General features: G+C 37.8%; 1 protein-coding gene across 5 annotated transcripts in view; it reads right to left on the bottom strand.

Annotated features, from left to right (window-relative positions):
- The window catches only part of ZMYM4 (zinc finger MYM-type containing 4), a 158,711-nt gene that overhangs the window by 78,423 nt on the left and 64,520 nt on the right, over window positions 1–15,768 (bottom strand). The gene's annotated exons all lie outside the window — the stretch shown is intronic.

Raw genomic sequence — 15,768 nt, 5'->3', positions numbered from 1 at the left:
ATGATGATGCAGACTCTGACTGTGCAGACAGAGAAATGGCTTCAAAGGTGAAAATTACCAGAACTGACATGGAAGAAATAGAAAATCTGAAAAGCCCCAGGCCCAGATGTCTCCACTACTGAATTGAGTAAATAAAACACTTAAGAAATAATAACCCATCTTATATGAACTCTTTAAGCAAATATGAGAAAGGAACACTTCCTAATTTTACACGGCCAATATTGCCCTGGAACTAAAACCAGGAAAACACATTACATGAAAAATACACGCCAGTATCTTTCACAAACATAGGTGCTTAAAACATTAGCATAAATACTTAAAATATTGGCAAATTAAATATAGAAACACATAAAACGTAAGATTTATCCCATAAATGCAAAGTGAGTTTAATATTTTAAAATTCATCTTCATATTAACACATTAAAGGAAAAAATAACATGGTCATCTCAGTAGAGAAAAAGCAACTGATAAAACTTAATACTCATTCATGGAAATATCTTTTAGTAAACTAAAAAGAGAAAAGGAGGTCTTCGATCTGAGAGAGGGCATCTATAAAAAAAAATCAACATCTCATGGCCTACTTAATAGTTTAAGACTGAATCCTTTCCCCCTAAGTTGAAAAAAAAAGTTAAAAGTCTCTCCTCTCACCACTTCTACTCAATATTGTAATAAAGATCCCAGCAGCTGGGCGCAGGGGCTTACACCTGTAATCTCAGCACTTAGGGAGGTCAAGGCAGGTGGATCACTTGAGGCCAGGAGTTCAAGATCAGCCTGGCCAACATGGAGAAACCCCATCTCTACTAATAATATAAAAATTAGTCAGGCACGGTGGCACACACCTGTAATTCCAGCTACTCAGGAGGCTGAGGCACAAGAATCGCTTGAACCCAGGAGGTAGAGGTTGCAGTGAGCCCAGATAGCGCCACTCCACTCCAGCCTGGGCAACAGGGCAAGACTGTCTCAAAAAAAAAAAAAAAAAAAAAAAGGAAAAAGAAATTTTCCATGCTTATGGAAAGACTATATATACTTAAGGTGTTAATTTTCCCCCAAAGTAATCTAGAGATTTAATGTAACTCCAAAATCTCTGCGGATTATTCTAAAATGTACACATTGACTCTAAAATGTATGTGTAACTACAAGAGACATGAAAAGCCAAAACAATTCATTTATTTATTTATTTATTTTTTGAGACAGAGTCTTGCTCCGTTGCCCAGGTTGGAGTGCAGTCGCACAATCTCAGCTCACTGCAACCTCCGCCTCCTGGGTTCAAGCAATTCTCTGCCTCAGCCTCCTAAGTAGCTGAGATTACAGGTGCCCGCCACCACATGAAGCTAATTTTTGTATTTTTAATAGAGACGGGGTTTCACCATGCTGGCCAGGTTGGTCTTGAACTCCTGACTTCATGATCTGCCCACCTCGGCCTCCCAAACTGCTGGGAATACAGGCGTGAGCCACCGTGCCTGGCCATGCCAAAACAATTTTTTTAAAAAAAACAGAACTAGATGACTTATACTAATATTTAAAGTCTGAAATTATTTCAAAGTGAAAAGGTCAAATTCAAATGCTTTTAAAATAAATTTTATTATCTAGAAGTTATAACTCAACAAAATATATTTAATTTTTTAAAAACTTCATTTACAATTGCCTAATTTGAAATATCTATGGATATAACAAAATAGGTACAAGATCTATACTTGGAAAACAACAGAACATTAAGTAAAATCAAAGAAGACCTAAATAAACTAAAAGACACATCATGCTCATGAACTGAAAGATTTATTACTATTTAGATATCAATTCTCCCTAAACTTATCTACAGACCCAACACAACCCCAACAGAAACTCCAGTAAGCTTTTTGGTAGAAACTGACAATCTGCTTCTAAAACGTATACGGAAATGTAGAAGATCTAGGGTAGCAAACCAACTTTGAAAAATAATGACTTAGAACATCTGATTATTAATAAATAATCTTTATTTAAGATTTCTACTTAAGATTTTTACTTATTTAAGATTTCTTTAAAGATAAAGAAATATCTTTACTTATGTATTTATTTTTCAGACGGAGTCTCACTCTGTCACCCAGGTTGGAGCGCAGTGGCGCAATCTCGGCTCACTGCAACCTCTGCCTCCCAGGTTCAAGTGATTCTCCTGCCTCAGCCTCCCAAGTACCTGGGACTACAGGAGTGTGCCACCACGACTTGCTAATTTTTTTTGTATTTTTAGTAGAGACAGGGTTTCACTGTGTTAGCCAGGATGGTCTCGATCTCCTGACCTTGTGATCTGCCTGCCTCAGCTTCCCGAAGTGCTGGGATTACAGGCATGAGCCACCATGCTTGGCCTATTTATTTATTTATTTTGAGATGGAGTTTCGCTCTTGTTGCCCAGGCTGGAGTGCAATGGCCCAGTCTTGACTGACTGCAACCTTCGCCTCCCGGGTTCAGGCTACTCTCCTATCTCAGCCTCCCAAATAGCTGGGATTTCAGGCATCTGCCACCACGCCCGGCTAATTTTTGTATTTTTAGTAGAGACGGGGTTTCACCATGTTGGCCAGGCTGGTCTCGAACTCCTGACCTCAGGAATCCACTGGCCTTGGCCTCCCAAAGTGCTGGGATTACAGGTGTGAGCCACCGTGCCTGGCCAAACTTCTGATTTAATATAAAGCTAAATTAACCAAGACAGTGTGATATTGGCCTAAGGATAACCATACGGATTTGTGGAATAGAAAAGTCCAAAAATAGACTCAAACACATTGGTCAAGAGACTTTCCACAAAAGTGCCAAGGTAAATCAATTAAAAAAAAAGTCTTCAACAAATATTACTGATACAACTGGATATCCATATACAAAAAGATTTATTTTTACTCTTATATTATACTACATACAGAAACTTGAAATGGATCATCAACTTAAACATAAAAGCTAAGCTTAAACTATAATGTTTCCAGAAAAAAGCAAGTAAAAATTTTTATGATCTTATGACAGATTTCTTAGAACACAGCATAGACCATAAAAAGATAATAATAAAATTGGGCTCCATCAATATTAAAAATTTGTGTTGTTCAAAGGACACCATCAATACAACAAAAAGGCAATCCAAAGAACAGATGAATGCATAGACGGATGGATGGATATGGAGATATACAGATTTAGATTGATGGAGACAGACACAGAGATAGCCCCCTCTGTTTCTATCAGTCTATCTATTGATCTATATGACAGAGACTTGTATCCAAACTATTATACATAAAGAATCCTGTGCCAGGCTCAGGATTCTCATGCCTGTAGTCCCAGTAATTTGGGAGGCTGAGGCGGGCAGGTCGCTTGAGGCCAGGAGTTCGCTACCAGCCTGGGCAACATGGTGAAACCCTGTCTCTACAAAAAAGTACAAAAAGAAAAAACAAAAAAGCAGCTGGGTGTGGTGGCATGTGCCTATGGTCCCAGCTACTCAGGAGGCTGAGGTGGGAAGATCACCTGAGCCCAGAAAATCAAGGTTGCAGTGAGCCATGATCACACCACTGCACTCCATCCTGGGCAACTGACTGAGACCCTGTCTCAACAACGACGACAACGACAAAAAAAAAGATCCTTATAACTTCATAAAAAGAAGACAAACAAAATTTAAGATGGACAAAAATTCAAACATACACTTCACAAAACAACATTTAGGAAAGGCCCATAAGTACTCTGAAAAATGCTCAACACCATTGGTTACCAAGGAAATACATATTAAAACAATGAGATGCCACTTTCCATCCACCACAAAACAGCTACAGTTCCAAAGACAGGGGCGACTTAAATGAAATGGAGGCCAAGAGCAGTGTAATCCCAGCACTTTGGGAGGCCAAGGCAGGAGGATTGCTTGAGCCCAGGAGTTCGAGACCAGCCTAGGCAACACCTTCTCTCTACAAAAAATAAAAATAAAACAAAATTGCCAGGCATGGTGGCACATGCCTGTGGTCCCAGCTACTGGGGAGGGTGAGATGGGAGGCTCACTTGATCAAGAGAGATGGGGGCTGCGGTGAGCTGAGGTCATGCCACTGCACTTCAGCCTGAAACACAGCAAGATCCTGTCTAAAAATAACAACAACAAAAATTAAACAGACAAATGCCTTGAAAAAGACAACCTACCAAAAACAAACACAAGATGAAACATAAAATTCTTTAAATGCTGTATCTATTAAAGAAAGTGAATTCAGAATTTTAAACCTTCACACCAAGAAATATCTAGGTCCAGATGATTTCAGTGATTAACTGTATAAAAATTTAATGAAGCTACAACTCCAATCTTAACACAAACTTGATCATGAAAATATTAGCAAACTGAATCTAGCAATATATAAATACTAATATCATTCAGCCATTCCTCAAGGTAGAATGGGAATATATATTTTTTAATGTAATAAAGCCTAAGCCTATTTGACAGAAACCAACTACAATCAGTCCCCAATGACAAAATACTACAAATTAACTACTTTACTTAGAATCAATAATTAGTCAAGTCACTACTACTTTAATATTTAATGAAGTCCTATAAATTTTAGCAAAACAGTACAATTATATAATCTGAACAAGCTGGAAAAAAGGAATAAAATAGTTTTAGATGATATGGCTTTATGAATGGATAACTACAGACTCAAATTTATTTTAAAAGCCTACTAGATTTAATAAGGCAATTAAGTAACACCCTGACTATTCTTGCAATAAGAATCTAGAAATGAAAAAACATTTTTAACACAAAAAATAAAAATGTTTACATTTGTCACAGTACTAAAGAACAACTGATACCAGAAAAAGCACAATAAATATTACTTGAAAATAAAATGTTAGTGAATGGCATAAAATAAGATCTGTATGCTAAGATTTGGGCTTATTGTTCTTATTGCATGCAAGAACAAATACATAATAAAAATACTGATTCTGTCCAAAAGTAATATGTACATGTATGCATTTTCAATTAGAATTCCAACAAAATATTTTTGGAAAGTGTATAAAATCATGTTAAAATTTAGTGGTTTAATGGAAAGCAAAAATTACAAAAAATAAAACTGAGACAGTGGCTTGACCCAGCAGATAAACATCTATACCACAAAGCCAATAAATACACAGTAATTTAAAAATACTCCTTCAAATAAATATACAAATAATAAAAATGAATATGGCACCAATATAAACATATATTAATAGAATGTAATAGAAATTCCAAAAATAGATCCCAATATATATAGAACTTTAAATATATCTCAGTGGTGCTAATTCAGTTCAGTGATAAAAAGATTAACTATTTTGATGAAAAGATAAAACTATGTATATGGTAGCACAACAGGCTGCCCATCTAAGGAATAAAAGTGGACCCCAACCTTGCCCTACATCCAATTAAATAAAACTTAAATGCTAAAATATAATGAGCTTGCATGATAATCCTTTATAGCAGGGGTACCCAAACCCCAGGCCACAGACCAGTACCAGTCTATGGCCTGTAAGAAACTGGGCCACACAGCAGGAGGTCAGCATCCCACAAGCAAGCAAAGCTTCATCTGTATTTACAGTCACTCCCCATAGCTTGCATTACCGCCTGAGCTGTGCCTCCTATCAGATCAACAGCAGCATTAAATTCTCATAGAAGCGTAAACCCCACTGTGAACTATGCATGTAAGGGATCTAGGCTGCCTGTTCATTATGAGAATCTAATGCCTAATGATCTGTCACTTATCTCCCATCACTCCCAGATGGGACCATCTAGTTGCAGGAAAACAAGACCAGGGCTTCCACTGATTCTACATTATAATTTGCTGTATAATTATTTTCATTATATATTACAATCTAATAATAATAGAAATAAAGTACACAACAAATGTAATGTGCTTGAATCATCTCAAAACCATCCTCCCTCTCCCCCTGACACCTGGGTCCATGGAAAAACTGTCTTCACAAAACGGGTCCCTAGTGCCAAAAAAGGTTGGGGACTGCTGCTTTACAGAGTAAATTACAAAATTTTATTCAAAGACACTGAAGATTTAAAAAAATACAAAGACATACCAACTTCATGGATAGAAAGACACAATGCCACTTATCTTTCAGTTGATCTACACATTCATGATAATTCAATAAAATTCCCAACAAATTTTTGTTATTTGATTTTGTTCTGTCAGAAACTTCCCAAGATATTTCTAATGGAAACATGGGCAAGAATAGGCAAAACATTCCTGAAGAAAAATTTTCAGGAACATGTCCCATCAGATCATTAAGAATTATTATACAGCTCAATTCATTAGAACACCTTGGTACTGTCACAGGAATAAACAAACAAACAGTCCAAGAAAGCATTAACTGAGAATGTGGGGAAATGCCTACAGATATAATTATAGAGTAACTTTGCATCTTAATGGAGAAAGGAGGTAGTATTTGATAGATGCTGGTGAGTAAGGTAATTTATTAGCCTTATAATAGTAAATAAAATTAGTTCCCTACTCCACACCATATAAAAAATTAGTGTAGGGTAATTCAAAAGCTACATGTGAAAGGCAAAATCAATAAAGATTTTAGGAAATAATATACATTCAACCCTCTATATCCATGGGGCACTGGTTCTAGGACACCCCTCCCAACCACACTCAAAACCCACAGATGCTCAAGTCCCTTATATAAAATGGAATAGTATTTGCATATAACCTATACACATCCTCCCATATACTTTAATTCATCTCTAGGTTACTTATAGAACTTAACATTATGGGCTCATACCTGTAATCCCAGCACTTTGGGAGACCAAGGCAGGCAGATCACCTGAGGTCAGGAGTTTGAGACCATCCTGGCCAATGTGGTGAAACCCCATCTCTGCTAAAAATACAAATATCAACTGGGTGTGGTGGCAGGTGCCTATAATCCCAGCTACTCAGGAGGCTGAGGCAGGAGAATTGCTTGAACCCAGGAGGCAGAGGTAGCAGTGAGCCAAGATCACGCCACTGCACTCCAGCTTGGGCGACAAGAGTGAAACTCCATCTCAAAAAAAAAAGAAAAAAAGAACTTAATATAATATGAATGCTATGTAAATAGTTGTCATATTGTATTGTTTAGGGAATAATGACAAGAAAAAGAAGCCTGTATATGTTCAGAGCAAATGCAATCATCAGTATTTTTTTCCAAATATTTTTGATCCATGATTGGTTGAATCTGCAGATGCGGAACCCATGGATACAAAGGGCAAACTGTAATTGCTCTTCCTGATCTCAGCCCAGGAAATTTTTCCTAAATAAAATGGGGGTTAAAATATAAACCATAAAGGAAAAGACTGATATATTTATTATCGTTCAACTACATTAAAATCAATTAACTTCTGCATATGCAAAGATTTTATGAAGACATAAGATATGAATGAGAAGCTTATTCGCACCATCTATAACTGGTAAGTTTATTGTTCAGAACATGTAGAGAACGCCTACAATTCAATAAGAAAAAAACTAATAGCAAGTGGGTAATAGATTTAATATAACAGGCATTTCACAAAAAACATTTTAAATACCCAATAAACATGAAAAAATGTTCAACTAATTATTAACAAGGAAATGCAAATTAAAGACAAAATGAAGTTCATGTTATATCCTCCATACTGACAAAGATTAAAAGTCTAATAAATCAAGTGTTGGCCAGATGTGAGGTGACCACAACTTTAACCAGTAACAGAAATGTAAATGGATAAAACTGCAGTCTTTCCTTGGTATTACTGGGGCTTTGTTCCAGGATATTCCCCCACCCACAGATACCAAAACCCGAGCATACTCAAGGCCTACAGTTGGCATGAGACTGCTGATATGAAAAAAAGTCAGCCCTCTGTATAGGCAGGTTTCACATGCCTCACATACTGCATTTTCTATCCACGCTTGATTGCAGGATCCACTGATACAGAGGGCCAACTGTATTTACTAAATAAAATCCAAAATCCATGCATAAGTGGAACCATACAGTTCAAGCCCATGTTGTTCAAGGATCAACTGTACAAAGGAAACTAAGTTTTGCATTTCTAGCACAGTTGAGAATGTACACTCCCCTAGGCCTGAGCAATCACCTCCTCAAATATACCCTACAGCAGGGGTAGGTAAACTATGCCTGGATGCCAAATCCAAGAGACCTATCTGCTGTTTCTGTATAGCCCAAGAGCTAAGAATGATTTTTACATTTTTTAATAGTTTAAAAAACAATCCAAAGAACATTCCCTGACACATGAAAAATTACATTAAATTCAAATTTCAGAGTCCATAAAGTTTTATCAGAAACACAATAATCCATTTATGTATTATCTATATTGTTTTTATTTATTTTATTTTATTTTTGAGATGGAGTCTCACTCTGTCACCCAGGCTGGAGTGCAGTTGTGCAATCCTGGCTCACTGCAACCTCCACCTCCCGGGTTCAAAGCATTCTCCTGCCTCAGCCTCCCAAGTAGCTGGGATTACAGGCGCCTGCCATCACGCCCAGCTAAATTTTGTATTTTTAATAGAGACGGGTTCACCATGTTAGCCAGGCTAGTCTTCTGACCTTGGGTGATCCGCCCACCTCAGCCTCCCAAAGTGCTAGGATTACAGGTGTGAGCCACTACACCCGGACTTCTGCGTTGTTTTTATGCTAGAAAGGCAGAGTTGAACCGCTGCAACAGAGATAGTATGACCTACAAAGTCTAAAATGTTTACTATCTGGGCCTTTAGAGAAAAAGTTTGCCAACTTCTGCCCTAGAGACCCACCATAAGAAACAAATCTTATACTGAACTGCACACATATTACTTTCTTATATGTTACCAAGAAACATATGCAAGGATAATCATAAATTTGCAATACAAAAACTAGAAACACCAAGAAATCTATAGACAACAGGATGGATTTACTATACATATATAATTTTTTTTGAGTTGGAGTCTCGTTCTGTTGCTCAGGCTAGAATGCAGTGGTGCAATCTTGGCTCACTGTAGCCTCCACCTCCCAGGTTCAAGCGATTCCCCTGCCTCAGTCTCCCCAGTAGCTGGGACTACAGGCATGCAACATCACCTCCAGATAATTTTGTATTTTTTTTTTTAGTAGAGATGAGGTTTCAACATGTTGGCCAGGCTGGTCTCGAACTCCTGACCTCAAGTGATCTGCCCATCTCAGCTTCCCAAAGTGCTGGGATTACAGGTGTGAGCCACCGTGCCCAGCCCAGAAAGAGGCTTAATTGACTAATAGTTCAGCACAGCTGGGGAGGCCTCAGTAAACTTACAATTATGGCAGAATGGGAAGTTGGCATGTCTTACATGGCGGCAGGCAAGAGCACGAAGAGCACATGAAAACTACCATTTATAAAACCATGATAACTCATGAGAATTCACTCGTTGTCACAAGAACAACGTGGGGGGAACTGCCCCTATAATTCAATCACTTCCCTTTTGTAGAGACATGAGGACTACAGGTCACTCCCTTGAATGTGGGGATTACAATTCAAGATGAGATCTGGGTGAGGACACAGAGCCAAACCATATCAGGGACTATACAAACAATTGAGTATTATTCAGCCTTAAAAATGAAGGTAGTTGGCTGGGCGTGGTGTGGTGGTTCATGCCTGTAATCCCAGCACTTTGGAAGGCTGGGGTGGGCAGATCACCTGAGGTCAGGAGTTTGAGACCAGCCTGACCAATGTGGTGCAGTCCTGTCTCTACTAAAAATACAAAATTAGCCAGGGGTGGTGGCACACGCCTGTAATTCCAGCTACTCAGGAGGCTGAGGCAGGAGAATCACTTAAACCTGGGAGGTGGAGGTTGCAGTGAGATGAGATCGCACCACTGCACTCAGCCTGGGCAACAAGAGTGAAACTCTGTATCAAAAAAAAAAAAAAGAAGGAAAGAAAAAGAAGGTAATTGTGACTCATGTTACAACATGTGTCAGAATGTTCAACATGGTACCACAAGGTTCAACACGATGAACCTTGAGGATATACTAACACATCATTTTTACTTTAAAAATGAAGGTAATTCTGACACATGCTACAAAATGTATCAGAATGTTCAACATGGTACCACAAGGTACAACATGATGAACCTTGAGGATATACTAATGTACACACAGTTACTATCACAGTCAAACTCTTAGATGATAAAACTGGTTGCCAGGGGATGAAGAGGGGGTGATGAGGACTTATTGATCAATGGGTACAGAGTTTCAGTTTTGCAGGATGAAAAAGTTCCAGAGAACTGTTGCACAACAACGTGAACATACTTAACACTACTGAACTGCACACTTAAAAATGGTTTAGGTGGTAAATTTTATTTTATTTATTTTTTTTTTTTTTGAGATGGGGAGTCTTGCTCTGTCGCCCAGGCTGGAGTGCAGTGGCACGATCTCAGCTCACTGCAAGCTCCGCCTCTAGGGTTCACACCATTCTCCTGCCTCAGCCTCCCGAGTAGCTGGGACTATAGGCGCCTGCCATCATGTCTGGCTAATTTTTTTGTATTTTTAATAGAGACGGGGTTTTACCGTGTTAGCCAGGATGGTCTCGATCTCCTGACCTCCTGATCCGCCCGCCTTGGCCTCCTAAAGTGCTGGGATTACAGGCATTGAGCCACTGCACCTGGCCCAGAATTTTATGTTTTTTAGCACAATTTAAAATAGTTATATATTCATATAATGAATTATCATGCATCGGTGACAAATAAGAGCCACATACAACAATGCAGTAAAATCTCTGAAATACACAATGAGGGCCGGGCATGGTGGCTCACACTGGTAATCCCAGCATTTAGGAGGCCAAGGCAGATGGATCAAGTGTCCTGGTCAGGAGTTCGAGATCAGCCTTGCCAACATGCTGAAACCTCGTCTCTACTAAAAATATAAAAATTAGCCAAGCATGGTGGCAGGCGCCTGTAGTCCCAGCTACTCAGGATGCTGAGGCAGGAGAATCACTTGAACCCAGGAAGCTGAAATCACGTCACTGCACTTCCAGCCTGGGTGACAGAGTGAGACTCTGGAAAAAAAAAAAAAAAAAATGCAATAGGGAAAAAAAGCAAGTGGTAATACACAGCATGATTCAAAAACAATAACAAAGCTCAAAACCAAGCAAAACTACAAATATTCAATAATTTAAATGTGGTAAAGGAAAAGCAAGAAAATAAACACAAAATTCAGGATGATGGCTCCCTTTTTGAAGAGGTGGCTACTTGTATGAGATGGGGAAATTGGCATCAAGAGCATGAAAATATACATTTTAAAAAGCTAAGTGATTAAGGGTTTTCATAAAATACATCTTAAACATTATACGTATATTTTGTGTTTAATAATTTATAAAAAGTTTTCGAAGTATTCCGAGAAATTCTAGGGCAGTATATAACCAAGGAGTGAGAAAAACTTGCTTAAACAAGACTGAAAACCCAGATGTCATAAACGATACCAAAATGTTTAAGTGTCAAAAACATTTATTTAGCTCAAGATGACACAAAAAGGAAGTCAAATGAGGGAAATCCAGAACTCCTGCTCCCATCAAAAGAACTTTACGTTACACATTCTCAAAGTTAAAAATCCTGAATGAATAGTGATTGTCTATCATGTATACCTGAATCTTCTTTCAGATGTATGCTTCACTGTGCTTACTGTGACTTACCACAACAGCTATTATTAAAATACAAAACAAGCTTACAACTTGCCATGAAGAAAAAGTAAACTTTTTTTAAAGGGCAAAAGATATTCATTCTTCAACAAATATTTATTACTAGACAATACAGAGAAAGCCAGTCTAAATGTTAAACTTATTAAAAACTGCTCAAATTCTAAAGGAGTTGAGAACACGCAAATTAAAGTTAAGGCTGTGATACTTTACATCCATCAGACTGGGAAATATTAAGAAGAGCTATAATATATACTAATGGATGGGGGAAGGTGTTCTTATACACTGCTGGCGGAAATGTGAGGTATTAAAGTGCTCTTTTACTTTTTAGAAACAAGATCTCTTTCTGTCACCAAGGCTGGAGTGCAGTGGCATAATCATAGTTCACTGTAGCCTCGAACTCCTGGGCTCAAGCAATTTTCCCACCTCAGTCTCTCAAGTAGCTGGGACTACAGGCATGCGTCCCCATGCCCAACTAATTTTTTCTGTATTTTTTGTAGAGATGGGGTTTCGCCATGTTGCCCAGGCTCATCTCGAACTCCTGGGCTCAAGCAATCCGCCCACCTCAGTCTCCCAAAATGGTGGGATTACAGCAAGCTTTTTTTTTTAAATCACAGAATTCTTATTCTTTGGAATCTAACCACGTATATAAAATGACCAATTTATAAAAACATACATTAAAGGACTTTTAATGTATCATTGTTCATTGTGGCAGAAAAAACCTTAACACAAATGCCTAAAAACAAAGCACAAAATGACTTATTGTGCATCAAAATCACAGAATAGAGAGCTGCTCCAGTTGAGGTGAATGGGTTTTATGAAGTACTCAAGACAGAGAGAAGTGAGGTGGAGAAAAGTATGTATATGATCCTATTTTTGTTAAATAAGAAAAACTCAAAATCCTGACATACATATATTTGTGTATGTTTATGTATATAATGATTTTATGAGCACTGAAAAAACGTGGAAGGCTACCTACAAAGCTGTTGACAAGGGGTTATGAGAGGGGATAGGAACACGATATGGGAAGGTGAGGCCAAGCCAACAGAAAAGCCAAAATGTTACTTTTAAAAAATCATATATGGACCAGGCATGGTGGCTAATGCTTGTAATCCCAGCACTTTGAGAGGCCGAGATGGGCAGATCAACTTGAGACCGGGAGCTTGAGACCAGCTTGACCAACATGGTGAAACCCCATCTCTATTAAAAATACAAAAAATTAGCCAGGCGTGGTGGCGCACCTGTAGTCCCAGCTATCCGGGAGACTGAAGAACAAGAATTGCTTGAGCCCAGGAGTAGGCGGCTACAGTGAGCTTAGATCGTACCACTGCGCTCCAACCTGGGCAACAGAGCAAGACCCTGTCTCAAAAAAAAAAAAAAAAATCATGTATGGTAAGATTCATGCAATTTACATACAGGTATTACTGGAAATAGTTAATGCCATGAAGATCCAAATACAGACCTATAGGATAAAATTTTTAAAGTTATTTTATGGCTTAGAATATTTTATAATGGGGTATTTTATATGCTGTGACAGCAGATTTTATTTTATAAAAATGGCTGCAACAGTATCTTCCATCCATGTGATTTTCTATAATGTGACCTTCACCCTACCTCCTCCTGTTAAGATGTGGGGTCTAGAGCTTCTGAATCTGGGCAAGCTTGTGAATTGCTTGGTGGAAGGGATGCCAAATAACTTTTGAAGCTAGGTCAGAAAAGATGATCCACCAGCACGGGCAACATAGCCAAGACCTATTTCTACAAAAAATATAAAAATCAGGCGAGTGCAGAGGTGCAGGCCTATAGTTCTAGCTACCTGGGAGGTTGAGGCAGGAGGATCACTTGAGCCCAGGAGTTCAAGGTCACAGTGAATTATGATCGTCACTATATTACAGCCTGGGTGACAGGATGAGAGCCTGTCTGGGTAAAAAAAAAAATTATAATGTAACTTATGCTTTATTCACTGAATTATTATTTTGCTTGGATCCCTGAGCCACCATAAAAGAAGAGAGAAGACCTTAAGGCTGCCACACTATGAGGAAGACAAGGTAACAGACTACGTACAGGTGCTCAAGTCAGCAGTCACAGTTTTTTTGTCCTCTTAGGCGAAGCACCAGACATGAGTGAACAAACTTTCAGATTATTCCAACATCAAGCCATTCAGTCAACTTCTGCCTCCAAATCTTCTCAATCAAGACCAAAGACAATGTGGAGAAAAAAAAAAAAAAAAAAAAAAAAATCCCCAGTATACCCTTTCTGAACACCTGAGCGATTGAATCCTTGAGCTTAATAAAAGTGTTTTTCACCATTAGGTTTGGGGTGGTTTGTTAAGTAGCACATACCAGCAATCAGAATGCAAATTCAGAATATATCTTACATAGTTTAGAAGGGTCTGGAAAACTACATTAACTGACTTAAAAAGTGACACTAGTGATTAACAATGTCAAATTTCTAGAGTCTGCATAAAATTCACAAAATAACTATACCAAAATCAGTATTTTCTAAATCAATACTATTTAACATAAGGAGATTTTAAATATCTATATAATTTAATAAATGATTAATAGACATCTATTTCACCCACATGGCTATTAGTACATGTATTCTATATAACAAAATTCTATTTTTTTTCTCTTATCTTTTCACTGGAAAATGGGTCAGAACCCTGTATTTGGAATCATCTTATATTCAAACATTTACGATACACTTTTACCACTCTCTTATCCTATTGATCAACCTAAACTAAAATTCACATAGAACTTATGTCTTCTTTTTAGTGTGAGAGTTTCCTTGACACCACAATTTTATTTATTTATTTATTTATGATTTTATTTTTTATTTTTATTTTTTGAGACAGAGTCTTGCTCTGTTTCTCAGGATGTTAGAGTGCAGTGGCACAATCTCGGTTCACTGCAACCTCCGCTTCCAGGGTTCAAGTGATTCTCCTGCCTCAGCCTCCCAAATAGCTGGGAATACAGGCATCCGTCACCACACCCAGTGAATTTTTTGTATTTTCAGTAGCGACGGGGTTTCACCATGTTGGCCAGGCTGGTCTCGAACTCCTGATCTCAAGCAATCCACCCACCTCGACCTCCCAAAGTGCTGAGATTACAGGCGCGAGCCACTGCGCCCGACTGACACCACAATTTTGTTGATAACAATGCTGAAATAGCTGTAAGTTACTGGCAAAAACATAAACCTTTTACCAATACAGAGATAAAACAAAAATTAGTTTAGTTCAGTTTATTCATTTGAAAATTGTATACTAATCATTGATCCGTTTGTTTAATTCAAGAAGAACCTACACCTTTATTTAAGGAGAACTAAAAAATTACTGAGAACTGTGAGGTGTTTTTCAGTTAATGCCATCTCAATTCTCTACCCATGTTTACATCCCTAAAGAAGACTGTTAGGCTTTGATTTCAACATTTTCATAAAGAAAGTATTCCTTTACACAATGTTTAAAGGATCCAAATAAATACTTAGCAAAAGACCATGTAAACAAAAATTTTTAAGTAGTTTTTTTTTAAAGACTCAAATTATCAGCTTTTTTATTTTTTGTTTGTTCCATTTAGAAAAATTTTAATTATATCAGTTCTTTTAAAAATTGAGCTGCATTGATAAGGCAAATATATTATAATTCGGACACAAACTGATGCTGATGCTCCACAAGCAGCCACAAAAACTTCAGTCATGGTTAATACACCTAAAACTATTTCTGAATTACTTTACAAATTACTCCACTATTTCGTCAAATAATAGCTATTCTTCAAAACCTGTGATTCAAGTGAACTAGGGTGAGGTACAGAAACAGTTAATGAAAGATTTGAAAGGAGGGGCTTTGTAGCTAGGTAAATCAGCATTCAAATCCTGATTCCATTACTTGAAAGTGAAATGATGTCTCTAAGCCTTAGTTTGCTCCTTAGTGAAATAGAAAGAGTCATAGTACCCTTTTTCTAGAGGGTTGTTGCAGCAGACACTAGGTACACAATAACAATTCTCTTTTCCTTACTAAGAGAGCCTCAATTTTATTCTTGCAGCAGACACTAGGTACACAATAACAATTCTCTTTTCCTTACTAAGAGAGCCTCAATTTTATTCTTGACAACAATGGGCTCAGCTGAAGGATTACTATTCCCAGCTTTCTTTGA

The sequence above is a fragment of the Theropithecus gelada genome, chromosome 1 (genome assembly GCF_003255815.1).
Source record: "Theropithecus gelada isolate Dixy chromosome 1, Tgel_1.0, whole genome shotgun sequence".
NCBI lineage: Eukaryota > Metazoa > Chordata > Mammalia > Primates > Cercopithecidae > Theropithecus > Theropithecus gelada.
The sequence above is the reverse complement of the archived record's forward strand: the minus strand, read 5'-3'. Positions and strand labels throughout refer to the sequence as shown.